The following is a 15,084-nucleotide window of genomic DNA, read 5'->3' as shown; positions in this document are numbered from 1 at the left end:
GAGGCTCTAGGGAAGTGTGTGAGCAGGTCACAACAAATTCGTTCTGTCAACCACCCCATAAAGCTCCCAGCCCTGTCCCCTGTTTCTCCTATACTTCTGGGTTTTAATTGCCCAGCAAATACCCTGCCCACATAATTATCAGCATTATCTGAATATGCTACTTTTATTTTTCTTGTTTGCATTTTAAGAATTTCAGCAACAATCTGAAACTAACCACATCTGGACTCCAACTCCCATTATACTCAGCTGGGGGATGTCTAAGCACGATAGGAGTTGCAGTCACCAGACACTGGAAAGCCCTAAGAGCAGTCTATTCTTTTTTTTATAGCCTATCATTCAATGCAGCTGTTAAGGCTGGGGTTTTGCTGAATCTATGATCCACATTTAATTGTATTTCCAATAATTTTACTTACTCGATTTCTGTTATTAAGAACAGGCCTGGATCCAAGCTCAGTGAAGAGTAATGGTTAAATAGCATTACTGAGGAGCCAGTCCTGTTAATGAAGTGTAAATGAAGCAGATACTAGATTTGCAGTGTGGATCTGGGGCAGTCCTTACATCTGATTGAATTCTTTCTTTGCTGATAAATATATGGCCCAAAATATTAGGACACTCATTTAAATCAGTGGATTCATCTATCTCAGGCACACCCATTGCGAACTGCTATTTAAAATCAGGAACACAGCCTTTTAATCTCCACAGCAAGCATTGTTAGAGGAATAGGGTCTCCTGAACACACATCTTGCTCATACTGATGGGCAACACATAAAAAGGGCTATAATTAATATTCTGAAGGATTTCATGAGGATTAGTGAGTTGTTTTCCTCCTTGAAGCATTTGGATTGTACATGGTTCAGGGCAGCCCCTCTTTATCAGATCACCCATCAATATGTGTAAGTGATATATGGTCTAGGAAAAACATGGTGGGTCTGCCAATCTTACCTGTATTGGAGAGTTAATTGACTTACAGCATGTCATAGAATGTCAACTCTTCAAGTCAGTTCAATAAGTTTCTGCCCTGTCACCTTTAAGTGACAATGAGTGGTTATATAGGCAGGAGTGTTAAAGGGTAACTCCAACCACCATGACCACTTCTGCTTTATGAAATGGCCATGTTGGTAGGAGCCTGTATGTCTAATCTGGGTAGTTGCACCCCTGAACTCTGTTCTAAACTGCCTAATTTCAATTCTGTGCAACAAATTCTGTGTTCCACACACAGTGCTGGCTACGGACATAATGAAACACCTGCAAGGAGAAACCTCGATCTTCCCTCCCTGCCTCTCTGTATTAATAGCAATTGGATTTATTTTTTCTTCTTGAAATTGCCTCCCTTCCACACTGGACTCAGAGCGTGCATGCTATCTGAGCTGCTAGAACAGTCCAATCTAATACTTCTCTACGAGAAGTACCTTGAGTGGGCAGCAGTGATGTTGATGAGGCATGGAAAGCAGTAAGTGTTTTTTGTTTTTTTTTTTCAAATTCAGTGAATGATGTCCAGTAGAACATTGTAATCTTCATAAAAACATATTTTCCAAAGGGTTAGGGTAACCCTTTAAAGTTTCACTCAAGTGACCCAGGCCAATTCTTCTCAATGAAGTGGTCTCAATGTTTTAACCCTGCAATGTAAAACAATGTAGGTTTGTGGAAAATTGCAGGGTTAAATATTCCTGCTCCAGGGCCGTCTTTAATATGATTAGGACCCTGGGCAATGCTGACACACACAGACACATACACTGACAGACGTATTGACACACACACACACGGACATACATACACACACAGACACATACACTGACAGATATACTGACAGATATACTGACACTCAGATACATACACTGACAGACGTATTGACACACACAGACATACATACACACACAGACACATACACTGACAGATATACTGACACACACACAAACACATACACTGACACACACAGACACATACACTGACAGAAGTATTGACACACAGGCATACTGACATACACATAGACAGACATACTGACACACACAGGCCTACTGACATACACACATACATACATACACAGACAGACATACTGACACACACAAGCATACATTTAGCCACCCTCCAGGTTCTTACCTTTTCCTGGAGGGTGGTTTCCCTGGGGTCCAGTGGCAGGCTGAGGCAGATGGGAGTTCTCCTCTGGAACTCCCCTCCCTGCTATTCTCCTCCCGCGCGGCTGTGTTCTCCGTCGGGAGGAAGTGCAGGAGGAAGCCGGTACAGGAAGGGGCCCGGTCGCGCTGTTTAAGCGTCACAGTGCCAGACCGGTCCCCTGCTCACACATGCTCCCCGGGTGGCCCTTAGTGCATGAGCCACCCGGGAGCCTCCTCAGCGTGCGGGCCGGTGCGGGCCGGTGCGGCTCTGTGCAGCCGCACCGCCGGGTCCAAGGGGGGCTGCGCAAATCGCGGGGCCCACGGGGCAGCTGCTCTGGGCCCCCCAGGAGCAACTGGGCCCGGGGCAGCTGCCCCGTTTGCCCCGCGTTAAAGACGGCCCTGTCCTGCTCTAGAACCGAGTGAAACATGGTACTCCAACCAAATACTGCGGATTTCTATGAGAAGCATTGGATTGGATGAGATCACGGCTCTCATGATGTCATCGTAGGTAAAGCAGCTGCTGCAGAATGGGAGTACCAACGCTGGAAACGTAGGTTATCACTTTTTATAGACAAAAAAGATAGGTTATCTTTGAAAGTTTGGGGTTTTTTTTAAACCAAAGGGGGTGGACAGAATGGAACATAGCTCCTACCAAGAACACAATTTTTGATTCCAGGACTATAGGTTCCCTTTAACATTCCTCCCTCTAGAACAGGGATAGGCAACCTTCAGCACTCCAGATGCTGTGGACTACATCCTCCATAATGCTGGCAAAGGATCATGGAAGGTGTAGTCCAAAACATCTCCAGTGCCAAAGGTTGCCTATGCCTGTCCTAGGACATGGGCAAGCAGCCACACACAAGCATATGATCACCTTGCAGAATACCAGGCACTGACTGGCATGAAGTAAATATCTGCACCCCAGTTCCTATACATGGACATCACACTGGTACCACACACAGTTAAATAACAGATGGTTGTGTTTTCAACTTTGTGGCAGCAGTTTGATGAAGGCCTTTTCCGTTCAGGAAGACAGTGTCCCCATGCACACAGGTCCAACTTCATACTAAATGTATTGTGTGTCTAGATCAGTGTATAGAATTCTGGTGTTTTTTCGGGTGTACTGCCCTGACCTAAACCACACAAAACACATTTTGGATGAATCAGAATGTTTTGCAATTCCCAACATCATTAACCAAACTCTAATGCTTTGAAGGTAAAATGTACACAAATCTACCCAAACAATGTTCCTACATCAAGTGCAAAGTATGTTCCAACATCTAGTGGAAAGCCTTCCCAGATGGGTGAAGGAAGTGAGAACATTGCGTTCCATACTAATACATACAACTCTGGAATAAGATGCTTGATAAGCAGTAGGTGTAATAAGTAGTGATGTTCCTGGCGAACATAGCATGTTCGCGTTCGCCACTGAGGGTGAACACATGCGATGTTCGGTCCGCCCCCTATTCGTCATTATTGAGTAAACTTTGACCCTGTACCTCACAGTCAGCAGACACATTACAGCCAATCAGCAGCAGACCCTCCCTAGCAGACCCTCCCACCTACTGGACAGCATACAATTTAGAATCATTCGGAAGCTGCAATCATTTAAAAAAAAAAAAATATTATTATAATTTTTTTTTAATTCTAAATGCCAAACATTGTTATCTAGGGGAATATTCACTAAATGCCAAACATTGTTATATAGGGGAATATAACAATGTTTGGCATTTAGTGAATATTCCCCTATATAACAGTGTTTTGCATTTAGTGAATATTCCCCTGTATAACAATGTTTGGCATTTAGTGAATATTCCCCTATATAACAATGTTTTGCATGAGCGGTGGGTGGGGGCCCTAAAAAAAACAATAAGGGGGGGGACCTACTGTCCCCCCCCCCTGCCTCCACCCCTGCGCAGTGGGTGGGGGCCATAAATCACAATGGGGGGACCTACTGTCCTCCCCCTCACCCCCACCCGTGAGCGTTGGGTGGGGGCCATAAAAATAATGAGAGGGGGGACCTACTGTCCTCCACCCCCACCCCCCGCGTGGGGGCCCTAAATACTAATAAAAGGGGGGACCTAATGTCCTCTCCCCTGGCCCCCACCCCTGAGCGGCGGGTGGGGGCCCTAAATACAAATGGGGGGGGACCCTAGTCACCCCCTCCCCCCAAAAAATGTATCCCCCTACCTACCCCCTCACCCTAAAAATAATGAGGAGGGACCTTTAACTAAGAACCTGTAAAAAAAATTAGAAAAAAACAGAACTTACCATTCAATGTTTTCTTTTTTCTAAAATCTTATTTTTTCAGCCCCCAAAAAAGCCAAATAAAAAACCATAATGAAGAAATGACAGATCCCCTTTAAGCGTGCAGGATGCAGAGGTGTCTGTTTTCGTTTTGGCTGCGTATGTACTATAATTATACAATGAAATACATTTTGAAGAAGACAGTCTCACTGATAGAATTTACATGAATGAAGACCCTTATGAAGGAGCCATTAAAAAACTAAAACCAGCCTCATGCATATATGAATTACTATCTGAGAGGTTATTAGCGATGTTTTTTTTTTTTTTTTTTTAAACTATATTTCACTTTTTAGTAGTGCAATGTGAGTAATGCGTCATTGTATAAAGAAGTAAGCTTTATTGCAGGTAGTTAAGCCTTATTGAAAGTCAGGGAAACAATGTTCTCTGCATACGGAAAAGAAAGAGCAAGTGTAACAACTTACTATATATATTGCTATATACTGACTGACAGACAGACTGCTCTGCACAGTGACTCCTGCTATATTATTATTTATATAGCGCCATCAGATTCCGTAGCGCTGTACAATGGGTGGACTAACAGACATGTAATTGTAACCAGACAACCGGACGTACAGGAACAGAGGGGTTGAGGGCCCTGCTCAATGAGCTTACATTCTAGAGGGAGTGGGGAATAGTGACACAAAGAGTAAAAGTAGGGATACGAAGTAGGTTATTAGAAAAGTATTCACTGAGGGCTTAGTAGGTACTTTTTGACAGTTGCAGGAGAGGAGTCATGGGGGCGTAGGGGGAGAGGGGAGGAGGGGGAGATAAAAACCTGCTAACAGTTTAATTGATATGCTTTTCTGAAGAAGTGAGTTTTCAATGATTGTTTTAAACGAGAAGGGTATTGCAGTAGTCAAGGCGAGAGAGAACAAGAGCATGGACCAACACCTTAGCCAAATCTGGGGTTAAATAGGGGCGGATGCACACTATAGTTCTGAGCAATGTCCTGGTTTGCAGTAGGGAGCTTTTAAAAGTCAGACTGTGGAAGACAGAGGATAGGGTCAAAAAAGGCCTGCAATAAAACTATGGAGATGCACAGAGGAGGTGAGGATTGGTCAAGCAATACCATTCCGGTGGGTATCAATAAAATAAGGGGGGAAACGAAGTAACAGAGAAAGTCTTTAGAAATAAGCTGGTCCAGCTTTACATGATCTCTGAGCACAGTGACTCCAGCTATGTACTGACTGACATACTGCTCTGCACAGTGACTCCAGCTATATACTGACAGACATATTGCTCTACACAGTGACTCCAGCTACATACTGACAGACATACCGCTCTACACAGTGACTCCAGCTATATACTGACAGACATACTGCTCTACACTGTGACTCCAGCTATATACTGACTGACATACTGCTCTGCACAGTGACTCCAGCTATATACTGACAGACATACTGCTCTACACTGTGACTCCAGCTATATACTGACTGACATACTGCTCTGCACAGTGACTCCAGCTATATACTGACAGACATACTGCTCTGCACAGTGACTCCAGCTATATACTGACTGACATACTGCTCTGCACAGTGACTCCAGCTATATACTGACAGACATACTGCTCTACACTGTGACTCCAGCTATATACTGACAGACATACTGCTCTGCACAGTGACTCCAGCTATATACTGACAGACATACTGCTCTACACTGTGACTCCAGCTATATACTGACTGACATACTGCTCTGCACAGTGACTCCAGCTATATACTGACTGACATACTGCTCTGCACAGTGACTCCAGCTATATACTGACAGACATACTGCTCTACACTGTGACTCCAGCTATATACTGACTGACATACTGCTCTGCACAGTGACTCCAGCTATATACTGACTGACATACTGCTCTGCACAGTGACTCCAGCTATATACTGACTGACATACTGCTCTGCACAGTGACTCCAGCTATATACTGACAGACATACTGCTCTACACAGTGACTCCAGCTATATACTGACAGACATACTGCTCTACACAGTGACTCCAGCTATATACTGACAGACATACTGCTCTGCACAGTGACTCCAGCTATATACTGACAGACATACTGCTCTGCACAGTGACTCCAGCTATATACTGACAGACATACTGCTCTACACTGTGACTCCAGCTATATACTGACAGACATACTGCTCTGTACAGTGACTCCAGCTATATACTGACTGACATACTGCTCTGCACAGTGACTCCAGCTATATACTGACTGACATACTGCTCTGCACAGTGACTCCAGCTATATACTGACAGACATACTGCTCTGCACAGTGACTCCAGCTATATACTGACAGACATACTGCTCTACACAGTGACTCCAGCTATATACTGACTGACAGACATATTGCTCTGCACATTGACTCCAGCTATATACTGAGTGACAGACATACTGCTCTGCACAGTGACTCCAGCTATATACTGACAGACATACTGCTCTGCACAGTGACTCCAGCTATATACTGAGTGACAGACATACTGCTCTACAGTGACTCCAGCTATATACTGAGTGACAGACATACTGCTCTACACAGTGACTCCAGCTATATACTGACAGACATACTGCTCTGCACAGTGACTCCAGCTATATACTGAGTGACAGACTTACTGCTCTACACAGTGACTCCAGCTATATACTGAGTGACAGACATACTGCTCTACACTGTGACTCCAGCTATATACTGACTGACATACTGCACTACACAGTGACTCCAGCTATATACTGAGTGACAGACATACTGCTCTGCACATTGACTCCAGCTATATACTGACTGACATACTGCTCTGCACAGTGACTCCAGCTATATACTGACTGACATACTGCTCTGCACAGTGACTCCAGCTATATACTGACAGACATACTGCTCTGCACTGTGACTCCAGCTATATACTGACAGACATACTGCTCTGCACTGTGACTCCAGCTATATACTGACAGACATACTGCTCTGCACTGTGACTCAAGCTATATACTGACATACTGCTCTACACAGTGACTCCAGCTATATACTGACAGACATACTGCTCTGCACAGTGACTCCAGCTATATACTGAGTGACAGACATACTGCTCTGCACATTGACTCCAGCTATATACTGACTGACATACTGCTCTGCACAGTGACTCCAGCTATATACTGACTGACATACTGCTCTGCACAGTGACTCCAGCTATATACTGACAGACATACTGCTCTGCACAGTGACTCCAGCTATATACTGAGTGACAGACATACTGCTCTGCACATTGACTCCAGCTATATACTGACTGACATACTGCTCTGCACAGTGACTCCAGCTATATACTGACTGACATACTGCTCTGCACAGTGACTCCAGCTATATACTGACAGACATACTGCTCTGCACTGTGACTCCAGCTATATACTGACAGACATACTGCTCTGCACTGTGACTCAAGCTATATACTGACATACTGCTCTACACAGTGACTCCAGCTATATACTGACTGACAGACATACTGCTCTGCACATTGACTCCAGCTATATACTGAGTGACAGACATACTGCTCTACACTGTGACTCCAGCTATATACTGACAGACATACTGCTCTGCACAGTGACTCCAGCTATATACTGAGTGACAGACATACTGCTCTGCACATTGACTCTAGCTATATACTGACTGACAGACATACTGCTCTGCACAGTGACTCTAGCTATATACTGACTGACAGACATACTGCTCTGCACAGTGACTCCAGCTACAGGCATACTGCTCTGCACAGTGACTCCAGCTATATACTGACAGACATACTGCTCTGCACTGTGACTCCAGCTATATACTGACAGACATACTGCTCTGCACTGTGACTCCAGCTATATACTGACAGACATACTGCTCTGCACTGTGACTCAAGCTATATACTGACATACTGCTCTACACAGTGACTCCAGCTATATACTGACAGACATACTGCTCTGCACAGTGACTCCAGCTATATACTGAGTGACAGACATACTGCTCTGCACATTGACTCCAGCTATATACTGACTGACATACTGCTCTGCACAGTGACTCCAGCTATATACTGACTGACATACTGCTCTGCACAGTGACTCCAGCTATATACTGACAGACATACTGCTCTGCACAGTGACTCCAGCTATATACTGAGTGACAGACATACTGCTCTGCACATTGACTCCAGCTATATACTGACTGACATACTGCTCTGCACAGTGACTCCAGCTATATACTGACTGACATACTGCTCTGCACAGTGACTCCAGCTATATACTGACAGACATACTGCTCTGCACTGTGACTCCAGCTATATACTGACAGACATACTGCTCTGCACTGTGACTCAAGCTATATACTGACATACTGCTCTACACAGTGACTCCAGCTATATACTGACTGACAGACATACTGCTCTGCACATTGACTCCAGCTATATACTGAGTGACAGACATACTGCTCTACACTGTGACTCCAGCTATATACTGACAGACATACTGCTCTGCACAGTGACTCCAGCTATATACTGAGTGACAGACATACTGCTCTGCACATTGACTCTAGCTATATACTGACTGACAGACATACTGCTCTGCACAGTGACTCTAGCTATATACTGACTGACAGACATACTGCTCTGCACAGTGACTCCAGCTACAGGCATACTGCTCTGCACAGTGACTCCAGCTATATACTGAGTGACATACTGCTCTGCACAGTGACTCCAGCTATATACTGACAGACATACTGCTCTGCACAGTGACTCCAGCTATATACTGACAGACATACTGCTCTGCACAGTGACTCCAGCTATATACTGACAGACATACTGCTCTACACAGTGACTCCAGCTATATACTGACTGACAGACATACTGCTCTGCACAGTGACTCCAGCTATATACTGAGTGACAGACATACTGCTCTACACAGTGACTCCAGCTATATACTGAGTGACAGACATACTGCTCTACACAGTGACTCCAGCTATATACTGAGTGACAGACATACTGCTCTACACTGTGACTCCAGCTATATACTGAGTGACAGACATACTGCACTACACAGTGACTCCAGCTATATACTGAGTGACAGACATACTGCTCTACACAGTGACTCCAGCTATATACTGAGTGACAGACATACTGCACTACACAGTGACTCCAGCTATATACTGAGTGACAGACATACTGCTCTGCACAGTGACTCCAGCTACAGGCATACTGCTCTGCACAGTGACTCCAGCTATATACTGAGTGACAGACATACTGCTCTGCACATTGACTCCAGCTATATACTGACTGACATACTGCTCTGCACAGTGACTCCAGCTATATACTGACTGACATACTGCTCTGCACAGTGACTCCAGCTATATACTGACTGACATACTGCTCTGCACAGTGACTCCAGCTATATACTGACTGACATACTGCTCTGCACAGTGACTCCAGCTATATACTGACAGACATACTGCTCTGCACTGTGACTCCAGCTATATACTGACAGACATACTGCTCTGCACTGTGACTCAAGCTATATACTGACAGACATACTGCTCTACACAGTGACTCCAGCTATATACTGACTGACAGACATACTGCTCTGCACATTGACTCCAGCTATATACTGAGTGACAGACATACTGCTCTACACTGTGACTCCAGCTATATACTGACAGACATACTCCTCTGCACAGTGACTCCAGCTATATACTGAGTGACAGACATACTGCTCTGCACATTGACTCTAGCTATATACTGACTGACAGACATACTGCACTGCACATTGACTCCAGCTATATACTGACAGACATACTGCTCTGCACAGTGACTCCAGCTATATACTGACAGACATACTGCTCTGCACAGTGACTCCAGCTATATACTGACAGACATACTGCTCTGCACAGTGACTCCAGCTATATACTGACAGACATACTGCTCTACACAGTGACTCCAGCTATATACTGAGTGACAGACATACTGCTCTACACAGTGACTCCAGCTATATACTGACAGACATACTGCTCTGCACTGTGACTCCAGCTATATACTGACAGACATACTGCTCTACACAGTGACTCCAGCTATATACTGACTGACAGACATACTGCTCTGCACAGTGACTCCAGCTATATACTGAGTGACAGACATACTGCTCTGCACATTGACTCCAGCTATATACTGACTGACATACTGCTCTGCACAGTGACTCCAGCTATATACTGAGTGACAGACATACTGCTCTGCACAGTGACTCCAGCTATATACTGACTGACATACTGCTCTGCACAGTGACTCCAGCTATATACTGAGTGACAGACATACTGCTCTGCACAGTGACTCCAGCTATATACTGAGTGACAGACATACTGCTCTGCACAGTGACTCCAGCTATATACTGAGTGACATACTGCTCTGCACAGTGACTCCAGCTATATACTGACTGACAGACATACTGCTCTGCTCAGTGACTCCAGATATATACTGAGTGACAGACATACTGCTCTGCACATTGACTCCAGCTATTTACTGAGTGACAGACATACTGCTCTACATTGTGACTCCAGCTATATACTGACAGACATACTGCTCTACACTGTGACTCTAGCTATATACTGAGTGACAGACATACTGCTCTGCACATTGACTCCAGCTATATACTGAGTGACAGACATACTGCTCTGCACATTGACTCTAGCTATTTACTGAGTGACAGACATACTGCTCTGCACATTGACTCTAGCTATTTACTGAGTGACAGACATACTACTCTACACTGTGACTCCAGCTATATACTGACAGACATACTACTCTACACTGTGACTCCAGCTATATACTGACAGACATACTGCTCTACACAGTGACTCCAGCTATATACTAACAGACATACTGCTCTACACAGTGACTCCAGCTATATACTGACAGACATACTGCTCTACACAGTGACTCCAGCTATATACTGAGTGACAGACATACTGCTCTGCACATTGACTCCAGCTATATACTGACTGACCGGCATACTGCTCTGCACAGACTCCAGCTATATACTGACAGACATACTGCTCTACACAGTGACTCCAGCTATATACTGACAGACATACTGCTCTGCACAGTGACTCCAGCTATATACTGACAGACATACTGCTCTACACAGTGACTCCAGCTATATACTGAGTGACAGACATACTGCTCTGCACATTGACTCCAGCTATATACTGACTGACCGGCATACTGCTCTGCACAGACTCCAGCTATATACTGACAGACATACTGCTCTACACAGTGACTCCAGCTATATACTGACAGACATACTGCTCTGCACAGTGACTCCAGCTATATACTGAGTGACAGACATACTGCTCTGCACATTGACTCCAGCTATATACTGACTGACCGGCATACTGCTCTGCACAGACTCCAGCTATGTATTGAGACATACTGCTCTACACAGTGACTCCAGCTATATACTAACAGACATACTGCTCTGCACATTGACTCCAGCTATATACTGACAGACATACTGCTCTGCACATTGATTCCAGCTATTTACTGAGTGAAAGACATACTGCTCTGCTCAGTGACTGCAGCTATATACTGCGTGACAATGTGGGTGACATATATTTAAAAATTCTACTGGCCACTAGCAAGTGAGCACTTAGCCCTGGGGAGCATGCTATGGATTGTAGTGTTTAGCCCATTTTAAGACCTGGCAAGTAGCATATAACTTTAACCCCTTAAGGACCAAACGTCTGGATTAAAAGGGAATCATGACATGTCACACATGTCATGTGTCCTTAAGGGGTTAAATTGTAAGCCATTGCTACCAGCTAGGCCTTAAAAGTTACTCCCCTAATTCAAGACTTTGCTAACTTTCAAGGGCTTAATCTTCATTTGCCTTTGTATATATTGCCACGTTACCATGACATTGCTCATACAATATCAACACATATTGCTGCCATGTTGACACACACACACACACTGAAAGAAACAAACATAAAATCACAGAGTGCATTGGTGCAGGAGTATCCTTGGGAATATGCAATGTACATTTGTATCCGTGACTATATATGGATTGAATGTGTGTGAGAGCACTTCTCGTCTAGATGTGCATGTTGTATTTATGGAAAGGCTGTGTTGAGTGTGAGGTGCCTCTGAAAGGGTTAGTGTGTGTGGTTAAATGACAGTATGACTGAGGAGGGGTGTGTGTGTGTGTGTGTGTGTGTGTGAGAGACATTAGGGGGCCGAGTATGAGGTATCTGGCTCCAAGAACCCTTAAAGTTCTGCAAGTTGTGAGGTGGCGCCTCCCTAGATCTGCTTTGTTATTCCAGCATGTCCCGCATGTTCTCAATCAGATTGAGATCTGGGGAATTGTGAGGCCAAGACAACACCTTGAACTCCATTTCATGTTCCTCAAACCATTCATGAACAGGTTTTGCTGTGTGGCAGTGTGCATTATCCTGCTGAAACAGGCCACTGCCATCAGGGAACACCATTGCCATGAAGGGGTCTGCTTCGATCTCTAGGTAGGTGATGCGTGTCAAAGCAACATCCACATGAATGCAAGTACCTAAGTTTTCCCAGAAGACCATTGCCCAGAGCATAACACTGCCCCCACCAGCCTGCCTTCGTTCCATGGTGCATCCTACTGCCATCTTTTCCCTAGATAAATAGACCCACACACACCCAGTCATCCACCTGATCTAAAAGAAAAGGCGATTCATAATATTGTAAAGTGCTACGGAATCTGTTGGTGCTATATAAATGGCAATAATAATAATCAGACAAGCCAAGTAGACCGGTAACCTTCCATTATTCAGTTCTGATGCACACGTCCCCATTAAAGGCACTTTTGGCAGTGGACTGGGGTTATAATGGGCAAACTGATGTGTTCGGGCACCTCTCTCTCATGGCCAGCATTATGGTTTTCAGCAATTTGAGCTACAATAGCTCTTCTGTGTGATTGGACCAGAAGGGCTTACCTTTGTTCTCCATGTGCATCAGTGAGCTTTCGGCCGCCATGACCCCGAGTACAGTGCATTCAGTTGTCACTTTTGGTAAGTACTAACTACTGCATACTGGGAACACAGCACAAGACTTGCCATTTTGGATATTCTCTGACCTCTGGCCTATGTTAAAGACACTCAGATCTTTTCATTTGCCCATTTTTATCTGCTTCCAAAACATGAAATTTAAGAACGGACTGTTTCACTTGCTGCCTTATATATCCAACCCTTTGATCAATATTATTCACTTCAACGGTCAGTGGTTTTAATGTTGTGGCAGATCAGTATTATATACATACACACACACACCCACCATTTTATTAACTTATGTGTTTCCAGTTTTGTAAATGTACATTATTAGATACACCACAGATATTTTACACTTAAATCGAGCTTGTATAAGAAAGCATAGGTCATGACTGCATGTGTATATATATATACACACACACACACACACACACATATATATATATATATATATATACACATACATATTAAGGCAGTGATTAAAGTTGTAAGGTCGGGTTTGTATGTTTTAGAATAAAAAAGAAAAAAAAAGAAAAAGAGAAATCTGACAGATGAAGCCTGGAAATTGTATTGAGCAAATTTTCATTTTTAGAGGTCTTTAACACTTTGATCACAGCTCTAAGAACATCACCTTTAAATACATTTCCACTTGGTCATATTTCCATCTATATGAAAATGACCCTTGTGAAATCGCAACTGCATCTAATTGGACTGTTCAGCTAACGATTACAATTTATACATGGCCTGTGCTAGTTTATAGTCTGTTACAATGCGGTCTTTATTTTCGCTGTTTTTCCACTATATTAGACGCTAGATAGAGCGGATTTATTAGAGAAGTGAAATATTCAGCAGGTATACCAAATATTCAGGTTAAACGTTAGGTACACAGTACAGCAAATAATCCATCACCAAAAAAGAAAATCCATTTCCTGAACAAATCTATTCAATATTTAGAAAGCACGGTTCCAAAAATCTGGGTGGCAGGTAACCATGGTGACAAGAAGTCAGATCTGGGTGCCCACGTAACATTGTGTGCCCAAGAAATAATCCCACTGTATCATTTATGACCTTTGTAGTTTTTAACTTCTAAAAGATGAAAGTTCCAGAGGTAAGAATGCCACAGAGTGTAAGTACGATCTTGAGCTACGATGCTTGGGGACAAAATGTTTGTTTTCTTCTTCCCAACAAAGGTATTAAATCACCTACAAGTCATGTTTACATTGTAGTGCACAGGTAGGTTGTATAAATGCTGGCACTTCAATAAAGAATAAACTCTGATCAATACATCTGATAGCAACTAGGATACAACAGCATACAGATTACTTCATTTTTTTTCATTTCAGATGCACTTTTTGAGCAGAATTTGAGCTCTGTAAGAGGTGGAAATGCATGAACCAAAAAAAGTCAGACAAATATTCTGGAACATAAACTGTTATCAGGTCACATATAGAAGAAATTTCATGTAATATTCTATATCATGAATACAAGGCAATATTAGCAACACCATTCACACTGTGTTTTCAACCAAACTGCATGAGAATAAGGAGAAATTAGACAAGAAACAACATGAATATTGCTCGGGCAGAAAACAACATTACCTTCTTTGCCGTTATTATGTTTTCTCCAAGAATATCAAACAGGAGACCAGG

This window comes from Pelobates fuscus, chromosome 8 (genome assembly GCF_036172605.1).
Source record: "Pelobates fuscus isolate aPelFus1 chromosome 8, aPelFus1.pri, whole genome shotgun sequence".
In the NCBI taxonomy this organism is placed as follows: Eukaryota; Metazoa; Chordata; class Amphibia; order Anura; family Pelobatidae; genus Pelobates; species Pelobates fuscus.
This window is presented reverse-complemented; position numbering follows the sequence as displayed.